Below are 15,339 nucleotides of genomic sequence, written 5' to 3' on the forward strand. Positions count from 1 at the left end.
GGATGGATTAGATTAGGTTAGATTATTTTAGATTAGGCTATATTAGATTAATTTAGATTAGATTAATTTATATTATATTAGGATAGATTAGAGTAGATTAGATTAGGCTATATTAGATTAGGATGGATTATATTATATTATATTATATTATATTATATTATATTATATTATATTAGATTAGAGTAGAGTAGATTAGGCTATATTAGATTAGGATGGATTATAATATATTATATTATATTATATTATATTATATTATATTATATTATGTTAGATTAGATTAGATTAGATTAGATTAGATTAGATTAGAGTAGAGTACAGTAGATTTGGCTATATTAGATTAAAATAGATTAGATGAGATTAGAGTGGATGAGATTAGGCTATATTAGATTAGGATAGATTAGATTAGGCTAGATTCGATTCGATTCGATTCGACAGAACTTTTTTGATATCTTGGCGGAGATCTCAGGAAATGAAGGATGCATTGACGGACTGTTTTTAATACAGAAGGAAAATATACTGTTTTAAAAACTGATCTGCGTTAGTCTGACTGGAGACCTGCTCTAATGACCAGGACGATGACAGTCCATGTCAGACGTCAGTTTGACTCGTGTGCCTGTGGAGACGATAACAGTTCCAACAGTTATACTGGCGTAATGTAACTGACACAGTCTGATCGAAGTATTTGTGATTAAACACATCAGTCTCATCAGTCATATAAAAGGGCAAAGGGAGGAACACATGCATACACAACACAACACAACACAACACAACACAACACACACACATTCATACTCAGACTAATCAGTAATCCCCTCCTGTCCCGCTGCTGTCTATCTCCTGGACACAGAGATTACAGCCGGTCCAATTGTCCTCTCTGCTTAATGTCCTTGTATTTGGCTACTTACTGGTTGTACCTTGAATGAACCTCATGTAGATATAATGAAAACCAGGTTGTGGACGGATTCACACCGCTCGTATTTCTGTGCGTCTGTCTTTTGTCAGTGTCACAGGTGGTCATTAGGTACAGAATCCCAAGGAGCCAAATTTAACGGATATATTCGAAGTATTGCAGGATGAAGACTGCAGATATGAGTCATTTCTAGGATAACATTCTTTTGTCAGAGCACAGCATGTTGTCTAGATGGAGAATTTGTTTCTCTTCAGCCAGTTCGTGATCGTAGGCAGACATTCGTAATGACCAGAAACCTGCAACACAACAAGCAGCCGCAGTCTTTGAACAGACTGAATTAGCTTTCTGCAAAGGTTATCTGACGCATGAACACCAAGTACACATCTTTACCGACACCTTAGGTTGCAAAACAAGCCACTGAACAAACACTGGGGAAAGGAAAGTAAGCAGCGACTGTATTTTTTCCCAAGACTGTGTTTGTAATACGAGTCACGCAGGTAAACAATTCATGTACAGAGCCAAAGATAATGTTTTGTCTGAATCCTGGTTTCAACCCAACAGCTCCTATTCTGTACTGTAGCTGCAAACTTACCTTCTGACACCTGGATGGATGGATGGATGGATGGATGCAGATTTGTGAATTCAAGACTTTTAAGACTTTTTAAGACCACGCAGGAACCCTCATGTTGTACTCACCACATCAGCCAAATAACCAGTTGGTCCAAATCCAATACGTAATGAAGGGATGAGACAGGGCTGTCCATTGAGTGCATATGAAGATGAATCTGGTGACAGTTCCCAAAAAGTGAAGCATAAGCATCTTCCTAGTGATTGGTTATAGTAAAACCTATGAAGTCCAGTAAATTGTCCCCAGAGTTCTATCACTTTCAGCAAATTACATCAGAATAATTTGGGTAAAAGTGTTTTTGTTTTTTTTTGTTTTTTTTTAACTTTGTCACTTTGTTTTTTTAATATATGATTGAACTGATCGCTATAAAAAGACCAGGTTTGATGCAGCCTTTAAGACTTTAGAGCAAACCTTTTACTCTGTCATTTTCATACAACAGCCTGTTAAGGAGCTGTGAGTTAAAGGTTAAAGGTTGCTATTGACTGTTTCCCTTAATTTTATGTACAACAGACATGTAAACTGGTGATGTGGAAATAATTGAACCTAGTAGTCGAATAAAAAAAACAGCCCTTCACCATCGACACACAGATTCAGACTGACTGCATATATTTGTAGAAAAACTGATGAACCTGGACAGAGCGTACCATCTGTAATAGCTTATATGATACACACATATTAAATATAGACTGAACATATATGTAAAATCACAGTCAAGCTATAGACAATGTCCACAAGTGTCTACACCCCTCTACCCCATTTCCCATGTGCCTAGAACCACCTTCCTGGAACCATACATGTGGTGTTCCTAGGGATGGGAATCGAGAACCGGTTCTTTTTTGAGAACCGGTTCCCAGTAGCTCGATTCCTTGGAATCATTTGCCTGCCTGCTTAACGATTCTGCGCGATGACATCACACGTACGCTGCATTGTTTTGATCAGAACGTAGCCAACATGGCGTTGAGGCAGAAACGGTCTAAAAAGACGACACCAGGTCCACTTACTTGGAACACTGTCAAAGCTTCCATGTCTTCTAAAGGGTGGAATCCCTCCAATATGTTCAAACATTTGTCCACAGCATGTGAATCATTTACAGCAGTGGTTCTCAATCTTTTTCTGTCGGGCCCCCTTTGGAGGACAAAAAATCTCCAGGCCCCCCCGACCCCAGCAACATTGTAACAGTGGTGCAATTATAACTTTTATTGAAAGAAACGTCAACATTTTAACAATAGTTTTTGCTTTTCCTTGAATAATTTGTTGTTCAAATTAAAAATAACTTAGATTTTTGCTTGAACAATACAAATAAACTCAACAAGATTGCTCCGAGACAATTCATTCATTATCTGAACCTGCTTTATCCTCACTAGGGTCATGGGGGTCGCTTGGAGCCTATCCCAGCTAACCTATTTTTCAAAATAAAAATTGGAAATGCACAATTATCGTACAACTATGACAATAAAGTTACTTTTTTTAGAACAACAAATGAATTTTTGTAATAAAGATGAACATTATGAACATGATGAACATAACAATATCAGTGGCTGCAATGAGCCTGTTTCCATTGAACATCTCAGAACATTTAAGTGCAAACCGTACAAACTGTGCAAAAACAGAAACATTCCACATGTGTCTTTTCCAGTCCAGTCCTTGTCCATTTTCCAAACCTAAACTCTTTGTCTAGTCCAGTGACAGATCACCATGGCAGTAGATTTGTTTGTTGTGCGTCCCTAAAATGAGTCCAGGGTGTTCTAACACTAAAACATTAGTTCCACCTGCTACATGTTCTAACCTGAAGGAGAAAAAAAAAACAAACACCCAGGAGAGATCCCATGCCCCCCCTGGCACACCTTCGCACTCCCCCTGGGGGGCCCGCCCCACACTTTGAGAAACACAGATTTACAGGAATGATTTACAGGATTGATCCACGCACCTGTTTTAGCACACGCAGTGACAGGTCTTTTAAAGCTGTGGCACCACATCTATGGAATGACCTGCCTCCACACCTACGGTCCATGGACTCCGTAGAGAGCTTTAAGAAACACCTCAAAACCCTCCTGTTCAAAAAGGCTTTTTAGTCTCCCACCTGACCCAGGACCACCACAAACTGATTACACTCTATGTATTCATCATAAAGTACTCCATGTGTCCCCCCAGTCTCTCTATATCTCTATTGCTCTCTCTTTTCTCCTCCTTTACTCTCTCTCTCTCTTTAACCCCAACTGGTCAAGGCAGACGGCCATCCTTCAGGAGTCTGGGTCTGCTCGAGGGAAGTTTTTCCTCGCCACTGTCACCAATCACAAGTTTTTGCTCCTGGAGGATTCTGTTGGGTCTCTGTAAACTTGATCTGATTCTGATTTGAATTGATAAAGCCCTTTGTGACTCTGTCTGTGAAAAGTGCTCTATAATAAAATTCACTTACTTACTTACGTATTTGATAGTCTACTTAGTGGCGCTTGTGAATGTAGCGGCAGAGTGAACGCTGGGCCGGTTCCGGTGTGGGCAACAAACGTCGTAACTCCTCAAATACAAGTTTCCGAAGGTAAGAAGGGAAAGGAAATGAGGCGCACAACAACGGGAGACAAGCCGAGCCGAGTCGAACTGGTTCCACATAGTAGAAATGCAATGAGAATCGCTCAGCAAAATCGATATCGGAATCGTTAAATTCTCATCGATTCCCATCCCTAATCATTTGCCACAAATTCATTTTTCTCACAATCAATTAAATAATTTTGTTACTGTTTGTCAAGTCAACAATATCTTTAACTTGACAAACTAAGGAAAATGATCGAAAATGATCGAAGCATCGTTTACTTGATCGTGCTTCTGCTAACGTATGTGAGCGTTGTTATATATAATATGACTTCCTGTTCAGCCAAACCTGCTGCACTCACACACACACACTGTTGGTTCTGATTCTTGTCATGAGTTGAAGAGGTGTATTAGTCAATGCTGGGTTATGACACTAGTGCTATTTCACATAATAAAAGCCAGCTTGCCAATGCATGCTAATGCTGCTATCTAATATAAATACATAAAACATGAAGATCCCTGACATTCCTTTCGCTTATACATATGTAATCTACCTATTTAAACACCTACACACCAGTGGATATGGCAATCACAACAGAAGCAAACGTGAATGCAAATACACTATTTAAGAGCAGAAACCATAATTCAATATACCCAACATAAACATACATTTATTATTTTATGTTATGTAGAAGCATGTTCGATCAAGGACCTATACTGTAAAAGACGGCGACATCGTTCACTGTTGTTCCCTATTGATGCAAGATGAAGATTAACATGCACCTACTCAAAGACACTCCATAAGCTGCTTTAGACTCAAGTGTAAATGTCCTTTTGTGGCATAAAAACAAAGACACGAGCTGAGGGTCATGTCACATTTATACATCATTTGTTTTAGCTGAAAATATGGAAGTTGAGAAAGGCCATGATCTTTTTTAGCATAATATTATAGGTACATTTTATTATTTCAATGTAAGTTTTTTCTTTTCTTTGTTTTTGTATGTATTAATGACACAATTCAACTCATTTTAAGAAAACAAAAGGTCAGTTTCTCAAGATGATGAGATGATCATTTGTATGACTGTGACCGAAGTTCCTGCGTTCATCAGTAATAGTACGACCATGATCAGTCACTGCAGTTCTCTAAATCAGGGGTGTCAAACTTATTTTAGTTCAGGGGCCATATTCAGCTAAATTTGATCTGCAGTGGGCCGGACCAGAAAAATAATAACATAATAACCTATAAATAATGACAACTCCAAATTTTTGTCTTTGTTTTAGTGTAAAAAAAAAAAGCCATTTAAATTATGAAAATACTTACTTTTATAAACTATCCACAAAAAACAAAGAAAAAAAGAAAAAAACTGAAATTTAAATTAAAAAACGTAAGAAAATTTAGTACAATTTTAACAATATTATTCTTCAACTTATCATTTCTACATGTGCATTATGGATCAGATCTACAAAGACACTAAACACTGAGGAACAGGCAGAAAAAAATTTAAAATCATGCTTAATTTTCTTTAGACATTTCAGGTTGTTCATATTTGTTCAGGTTATTCATATTTTAGTGTTACAGGATAGTTTGTAAATGTAAATATTTTCATAATTTAATGTTATTTTTTGCACTAAAACAAAGAAAAAAAATTAAGCCGTTAATTCTAGATTTTTTTTTTTTGCTTAGTTCAAGATTTTTTTTTACTTAATTGAAGATTTTTTTTTTTTTTTTTGGCTTAATTCAAGATTTTTTTTTTTTTTTTTTACTTAATTGAAGATTTTTCTTTGGCTTAATTCAATATTTTTTGCTAAATTTGAGATTTTTTTTGCTTAATTGAAGATTTTTTTTTTTTTTGGCTTAACTGAAGATTGTTTTTACTTAATTGAAGTTTTTTTTTCTTTTTTTTGGCTTAATTCAAGATTTTTTTCCTTAATTCAAGCTACATTTGTTTTGCTTAATTCAATTCAAGACTGTGGAATTTTTGCACTTGGCAAAAACATCCCAGGGGCCGAACTGAACCTTTGGCGGGCCGCATTTGGCCCCCGGGCCGCATGTTTGACACCCCTGATCTAAATGCTATCTATTTATAGTCGCGGAAAAAATTATTAGACTATCAAAAGTCATCAAAAACAATGGTTGTGCGATCAAGTATTAACTCCTGTGTGTATCATGTGACTAAAACAGACAGAAAATTAAACATGGAATGCCTAAAAACACTATTTTTGTCAGTCCATTGCCATAGCTGTTGATGTAAGAACTGAAGTGATTTTGGTTATTATCGAGAAAATATGGAAAACGTTTAAATATCAGCTCTGAAATTAAACTATTATGAGCTATTTTTGTTATTATCATTATATTTGTCCAAACAAATTTACCTTTAGTTGAACCAGGCATTAAAATGAACAAGAAATTGAAGAAAACAAGGGGTGGTCTAATAATTTTTTCCACGACTGTATGGTAGCATGGAACTCACAATCTCCGATAAATATAAACAATGTTGTGAACTGTCATCTTGTGCATTAACCTTTTGACATACAGTACTGTGCAAAAGTCTTTGGCAGCATTTAGCTTTGTCGGTTTTTGCAAGGCAGTAATGGTTGTGTCTTTATTTATAAGAAATTTGATGGGGGGGGGGGGTTAAATCAGTATTTAGTATGATTTCTATTTGGATTCAGTAAATGTTCAGCTCTATTGTGTTGAGTGTCTGGATGTTTTTTTTCTTTTTTTTTTCTTTTTCTGACCCGCCACCACCACGCCTCTTCAGAGGACAACTTTCTTTTTAATTACAGTGTGATACAGAGCGTATTAAATGGGAGTTGAATGTGTGACTTTAAATTTGGCTCTAAAAAAAATGTTGGATGAACATCATAAATCATACATCTTGAACCAAAATGGAAGAGGAGAGGAAAAGTAACATTATGAGTTGTCTGCTTAATCTTTACATTACAAAGTTGTTTTGCTTGAAGAGTCTTTTCATTTTTGCAAGTCTTAAGTTATATTCTGTGTTATATTTTCCAACTGTATCTTGTATTTTGTATTCTTAGAGGTACTGAACAGTCAGGTTTGATTCGTGTGTGTGTGTGTGGTTTTGATGTACTCACACCTGCCTGTGCTGAACTCAGAGCAGAGGTCATATTCAACCTAAAAGATCTAATTTTACATCTGTAGAAAGTAGTCGTGGTAAAGAGAGCATAGAGCAGAAAAAACAGAATACGAACTGGGGGATTTTTGTGGTCAAGACATGCTAGCCTAATGGGGATGGGAATTGTTAAGAATTTAACAATTCCAATTCCATTATCGATATTGCTCATCGATCCGATTCTCTTATCGATTCTCATTGGGTGAGGGAATAAAAGAGTACAAACAGGTGTGTTTGCATTAACTGACTTTTATATTTCCATCTCTGCACAGAAAATATAACATATACAGTATGTACAAATAATAACAGATGATGCCGGGCCAGTTCGGTGAAAGTGAAACTAAAGACGCTTTACTAATTCCTCCATTGCCGCATTTCTACCACGTGGAACCAGTTCGCACACCTGGGATTCCCTCCTCCAGAGACCACCCAAGGCGGAGGAGGTGCGGTCGGCTCGACGGGCTCTGATTGGTCCATCGAGCCGACCAGCTGATAAATGACACGTCAGCAGTACGTCGGATGACGCTTCTGAGGAAGACTGGAGTCGCAGTCGAAACTGTCAAGCAGATAACATCTAAAAACTATACCGGTACCTTGTCTGAAAAAAAGAAAAAAGAAAAGTATAATCACATAAACAGAAGACAAAATGGTCATCATTAGCCTTATGAATGTGTTCAATCAGAATGTGCTTAATCGCTCTGTATTGTGATTTAGGTATGAATCGTATCGCATCGTGAGGTGCCATACATGTATCTATAATATATTGAATCGGAGATGCTGTATTAACATGCGTATTGCATCGGCCTTACAACTAAGATTCCCAACCCTACCATACACACATTAAGTCCAAATTAACACTAACACCACAACCCCGCTGCACTGTAAGACCGGATAAATTGAGTTTACTTCAAAAATCTCAGGTAACTCGTTGCCTTAAAAAATGTAAGAAATGAGTAATGAAAACTTGAGTGCACCAGGTCCACTTACTTGGAACACTGTCAAAGCTTCCATGTCTTCAAAAGGGTGGAATCCCTCCAATATCCTCAAACATTTGTCCACAGCATGTGAATCATTTACAGGAATGTCACGTATTTGATACGCTACTTAGCGACGGTTGTGAATGTAGTGGCAGAGTGAACGCCGGGCCGGTTCCGGTGTGGGCAACAAATGTCGTAACTCCTCAAATACAAGTTTCCGAAGGTAAGAAGGGAAAGGAAATGAGGTGCACAACAACGGGAGATGAGCTGAGTCGAACTGGTTCCATGTAGTAGAAATGCAGCAATAGAGGAATTAGTAAAACGTCTTTAGTTTCACTTTCACTGCCCCCCAAACTGGCCCGGCGTCATCTGTTCTTATTATTTGTATGTACTGTATATGTTATATTTTCTGTGCAGAGATGGAAATATAAAAGACAGTTAATGCAAACACACCCGTTTGTACTCTTTTATTCCCTCACCCAATGAGAATCGATAAGAGAATCGATAAGAGAATCGGATTGATAAGCAATATCGATAATGGAATCAGAATTTTTAAATTCTTAAAGATTCCCATCCCTAATGCCCAAGACCCGCAATGCAATGCGGAGATAAAAAAAAGTGCGATCATGACTAAAACTTAGTGATTTAAATCCATTCAAGTGAAACTTTTTTGTACTTTGACTCTGTCTACAAATTAATAGAATATACTTAACATTTTATAGTAATGTAAAAAAAAAAACTTAAATCATTTAAATACATTGTAATTAAAGCATTTTAGTAAATACAAAGTCCGGGCTTACAGTGCACCTCATGTTTCTCAGGGAGTTTTTTTACCCACTCAGCTCTTTTTTCTCCTCTTCTGTCCTGCCGTTCATATTTCCGTACACAACATGATGCTCCAGTACTATATGTTTGCGTAGGCCCGCCGCCTGAAATGATGTATTTTTCATATCTCAGTGATTCCTCTTTGCCATTCCTCTTCCTCTTTCCCCTTGGGCTTTCGCTGCTCTTCTCGTCAAACTCGTACAACACCGCTTTGATTCATCGTGTATGCACAACCTGTACTGTCAAAACCCATAAAACTATTAACGTAATCATCTTAATTTCATGACAGACGCTTTCCTGGAACGCTCCTTTTTTTTGCAGATTCATGTTGTTAGCTGTAAAATAATATTCCTCTTAGCTTTACGGTCTTTTGATGCTTTTGATCTTGTTTTTTTTTTTTTTTTATGCGGTACGGCCTCCACATAATAATAGGATTCTTTCCCTTTTTTTTTTTTTTTTTTTTTTTGTTAAGAGGGTAGGAAATCAAAAGAATTTCCGACGCTACCGAGGGTTTCTTATCAAACTTTCAGGACGATTCCAAAAAAGAGCAATTAACACTAACCTACGCTATGTAAGCACTTTTGTTGCATTTGAAGACCCTCCTGACCAGTCGCTGTTCTACTACTTATATGCTTTTGACGACGTGTTATGCAGGATTAAGATGCAAATGGTTGCTTTAATCTTTGGAGTAAAATAAGCTTTCCTAGTGTGGAACTAAGTAAGCGTATACTGTCCTCAGCTGAAGCATGAGCGCTGTCATAAATATGTAAATCGCAGTCTTGCCAGCTTTTCTAAACACACCAGGACAATCCCATGTTAAAATATGTACCGTAAACTCGCATATTTCCGCATTTTGTTTACATTAGGCAAAGCGAGAGCAAAGTGAGCCACATAAACATACAGTCAAATCGTCTAGCTAATCTGCATGGACGTTCGCTAGCGTAATCATGATTGATGTCTTCATCGCTAAAATGCTTTTTTTTTTTTTTTTTTCTATCAAACACAAACGCCAAGGTTGATCTCCATACACTCTGACTGAAAGCCACCGAGCTGATGTCTTCATAAGTCCTCTGTTTTCTGTGCCAAGTCAGCTTCAGCTTCAGAGAAGATGAATGTAAATCCATGCCTATAGATTATCCATTCTGCTCACACAAAAACTGCCTGACTCAATCCCCCATTCACCCTCTTTATATTCTTCCCCTTCGTATGGATTTCAGCAGTCAAATCGCATTATGGAGAGACACCCGAGTGGCAAAGCGGGCATGTGAGCACTTCAGTTCTGTGGGTAAAGATTGGACACTTGAGCTACATGTGGATCATCTCCCCATTGGCCGTTCCTGTTTAGTGGAAGTAGCTGTCCTTGAGTTTTTTCAAGTGTTAGTTTTTTTTTTTTTTTTTTTTTAATTTATTTGATTCACTGTACAAAAAGAACAGCTTAGGTCAGGGATGTCAAAGCCAGATGGAATATTGTTAAAATTCCACATAATTGCATCAGTCCAGTTCATACATGAATTATGAGAACCTTAATCAAGATTTTTTTTTCCTGAGTGTTTTTATTCCTCTTTAGGCATGAAAAAAAACAATGTGATTGTTTTTTTTTTTTTTTTTTTTTTTTTTTTTAAATCAACCTGTTTTTCATGGAGTTAAAAAAATGTCCACTCAGCTACACCATGAATTTTATTCTTGAAGCAAAGAAACATGTATTTAAAACCCAATATCATAAAGTGATATGAAAACAGTGAAATGAAACCATGTTTAATGCAGCTAATCTGATGTTTTCTCACATTTTAACATATTCTAATACTAGTTATTACTCACTTCATGGAGATAATGTGCAAAAAATAAATATTAACAATTGATTTCCACTCGAGAACCAAACAAGAACAGCAAAGTTACAATAATGGTATGAATTGCAGTTTATGAGATGATGCATAAGTGTCCACTGTGTTGGTTGATATGGAAATAAAACAACAAAACCCATGAATATACAAGATTAAAGCTGTAGAGTAACTGTCCACTGTAGTGACCACTAAGCATGAAAGGGTTAATGGCTTCAACTATAAGCATATATGGTTTGCCTCAAAGGGCCTTTTTTTTTTTTTTTTTTTTTTTTTTTTAGCATTTCTATTCTGACACAAGACATTTTCCTCCTCTTCTCTCTCTACTTTCTCCGATCTCTCAATTTACCTCTGTTGATATATGGGTGCTTCTATGAAACTGGTCCTAAAAACAGGACATGGGGCTAAAAATTCAAATCAGATGTAAACTAATGTTATGAAGCAAGTTTGGAAGCACTTTGGGTCTGTTTTAACCTCCTCAGACCCAGCTATGGGTTTTCTGTCCACATTTGTGGACAAGAGTTTCACAACTTTATATAAAACAAAAAAAACAAAAAAACAAAAAAAAAAAGAAAAGAAAAGAAAAGAAAACTGTCCACCACAAAGGACATTCTATAAAAATTTTAAAACTGCATCTGAAAAAACTGTTGCATCATGATGTTTCCAATATAGGCACTTATTTAATTAAAAAAAAAAAAAAAAGCTTGTACTTTGTTGACATTTCCAGAGTCTCAGGAGGTTAAAAATAAATACTTACTGAGATAAAAGAGAAACTATTTTCAAGATAAAACACATTTTTATATTATTTTACATTACATTTAATACAAAAATCTGCATGTAACATGGTCAAAAGGACATGAAAATTACATGCTATTATTTATTTATTTTTTTATATATCTCTTTATTCTCTCACGGGTACATTTTGGGAAATAACTAATTAAGCAAGGCAGAGGGTTTCACAAAAATGACCGCTGTTGCAAAATCATTCGCAATTTATATATATATATATATATATATATATATATATATATATGTGTTTAACTGGGTATGTTCTGTATGTAACGCGAGTGGACACGATGAGTTACATACAAAACCTGGAATGAAAATGAGATTCATGAAAAACCTACATGTCTGGATTAGAAAAACCACTAGGATCATCAAATTTAACACATTGTCTGTATTTTATCAGACCATTTACAGGCATGTTTTCAAAATAAAATGCACGAACGCCTTGGTAGTTTTTCATATCCCAATTTTTTTTTTAATTTATCTGAGGTCATCATTAGGTTCATCCTGAGGGGAAATATGCCTAAATTTGTCTTTTATTATTGGGTCTAAAAAAGCTGGCAAAGTGCCAGGCACCAAAATGTACCCAGTTTCATAGAAGCACCCATATAGTGTTTTTTTTTTTTTTTTTTTTTTGCCATTCTGTGCACAACTGCTGGTCTGTACATGACATGATTAAACAAACATTTACTAAACTGGGCTCCATTATGTTCAGCTGCAGAACACTCACTTTATTCCACCACACTTAACTGTGTAAAAACATACAATACATGAAGTAACATGTAAATGAGGCTTCAGGAAACATTTTCTCAGCAGGTGATTCAGTTTGTGTTCTCATAGTAACAGCACATGGAAGACGGCATAGTTCTGTGACCTAACCGGGGACCCCATTACCAGAGGCTTCATGGAAACTTAGCACGCAGTAAACGCTCTGTATCAGAAGACAGATGCATGTAAATTTATGCCTGGAGATTATATATTCTCCTGAGGGGGAGAAACCAAACTGTCACACCGTGCTTTTCATTCCAGTCTAATAGTACAGTCCAATCTATTATCCTTTGGGAGTCTGGGAGAAGAAAGCGGACGATACTTCCAGACGACAGCACACGCATTTTCTTTTCAATCTCCTGTCTTCGCCGAGAACATTCCTGTCACTCATTTCCATCATAATCTGGTTGCTTGTATGTTTCCTGTCAGGACCATGACAGATGGTACACACACAGAGGAACACCAACCATATTCTGTTTCTTTATTTATCCCTTGAACCCCTGAGAAATGGTTTGGATGAAACTGCTGTGAATTGTTGTCCGTTTCAGTGTCATAAAAGCTGCTGTAAATATGTGTTTGTCTTCCTTTTCTTCAGGGGTTTTATTTTACTGTGTGTTTTAGGGTCAAAACAGGTGGAAGAATAGAAAAAGACAAAGAGAGAAACTGAAATTTGACAGGTTTTTACTAAATAAGGCACTCAGAATGGACATCAATGAGGATGTATTCACACCTACTTCGTTTGGTTCATTTAAAATGGACAAGAGTTCGTTTCCTGGACGTTTTTTTGGTGTGAATACAAACATGTGAACTCTGATTCGAATCAAACAAGTAGACCACCTCTTCTAGGTGGTCTCGGTCCACTTCCAAATGGACTCTGGGCCGGTTCACTTCTGGTGTGAATATAACCGGCCTCGAACCGAACCAAACCAAGGAATCTTGAGCCTTTTTGTGCCACCGTAGCCACTAGAAGTAGCCGAAGTTTACGGGTGGTCAGAGCTAACAGCAGCAGCTATGAGCTGCAATGAGGAAATTGAATGTGCCATTGACATTTGGTCAGATGCCCGTATTATGAAACTGGCTCCGACTGAGCTTTTCTTGAGTGTTAACATTATTTTCGTAAATTTGTGTCAGTAAAAATACAATTTATATTCCGAAAATGATAACTGTATGTAGGAGTACCACAATTATTTTCATCAACACCGGCCGTCTTTGATTCACCCTGCCCCCCGACTTTTCTGTCCAATGCTAGTGCAGTTCGTCACATGCGTGCTTCTGTTCACACATTTTGGTCCTCTTGCAAAAAGTGTAATGTGAATGCAATCCGACCCAAATGAAAAAAATAAAGTCCACATTTGATCCGAATCAAATAAGCGGACCAGAGGACTTTTCAGCTGTGAATACACCCTAAATGGCCTTGAGCTGAAACAAACCAAGGAACCATGCACCTTTTTGTGCTTAACGAGCCACCATAACAGCTGGAAGTAGCCGAGCCTCATGGGTAATCAGAGCTAATAGCAGCAGCCATGAGCCGTGGACAGACGTGGACCAATGAGGAGATTGAATGTCTCATTGACATTTGGTCAGATGTCCATATTATAAAACTGGCTCCGAATGAGCTGTTCTTGACAGTTAACATTATTTTCGTAAATTTGTGTCTGTAAAAATAGAACACATATTTCAAAAAACGATAACTGCACATCGGACCTCCACGTTTGTTTTCTTCAACACCTGCCGTCTCTGATTCACCTGGCCCCGACTTTATGTCTAATGAAAGTACACTTTGTCACATGAGTGCTTCTGTTTACAAAGTTTGGTCCACTATCAAAAAGTGTAATGAGAATGCGATCTGACCCAAACGAAAAAAAAATAAAATAAAATAAAGTCTGCATTTGATCCAAATCAAATAAGCGAACCAAAGCACTTTCCAGGTGTGAATATACCCAAAGAGATTTAGGATGTTGAACATGAACTGTGAAATGGAACACACTGAAAAACAAGTATTTGAATTTTGGCCCAGTAAGGCGAGGCAAGGCAGGTTTATTTCAATAGCACATTTCATGTACAAGACAATTCAAAGTGCTTTACAGAAAACATTAAAAGCATTACAGCAGAAGCAATAAAAAGTATAAGCATGAGAAAAACAAACAAACAAAAAACAACACCAAAAAAAAAAAAAAAAATCTGATAAATTAGTAGTAGTAGTTTTTCTTTTGGGGCTGTATTTTTCTAAATCAGTCCAGTTGCTTTTTGGCACCTGGTTGAGCTCCAAAAAACAGTTACATGGTCAAAACTCAGTAAAGCACAGTAAAAAAAAAAAAAAAGAAAAAAAAAAAAAAGAGGAAAATCACTACAACACTGCAGACAACAGTGAAAACAAAAAATGACACGGAAAACAATGTAAAAACAAAAAGCCCAAATTGTCTATTTTTATAGCAAGTTGGTCTCACTCACTGCTCTGGGTTTTGGGCCCCATTACACAGGTGGTGGTGGTGGTGGGGTGCACTGAGCATGCTCAGATGTAGATGGAAAGAACAAAGTCTATTCTATCAGCACGTTTTGAAACGTTTCTTACGGAGCAAACAGTTGGATTTTTAGGCATATATAAAATAAATCATACATTCCGAAGGCTCACCACAGACACGTCAGGGGTTAAAGGGTTGTGTTGTTGCTGATGCTTTTCCTTGAGCCACATGTCTTGTAGAGTCGTACTAATGTTATATTCCGTACACATGGCTGGTGTTTACTGTCTAATACCTCATATTGTGTTGGCTTCTGCCCCAGTCTCCTCTCCTTACCCAGAAGCCTCTCTCTTCCTCACGTATGTCCGTCTGTTCTTAATTGTTGGTGTGAATGCCGGTGCACAGGGGTCGGGTCCAAACAGCTGTTTATCATCTCCACTCTGCCCCGCATTAAACGCTGTCCTCAGTCTTCACCAACCTGCCAG

This window comes from Sphaeramia orbicularis, chromosome 10 (genome assembly GCF_902148855.1).
Source record: "Sphaeramia orbicularis chromosome 10, fSphaOr1.1, whole genome shotgun sequence".
Classification (NCBI taxonomy): Eukaryota; Metazoa; Chordata; class Actinopteri; order Kurtiformes; family Apogonidae; genus Sphaeramia; species Sphaeramia orbicularis.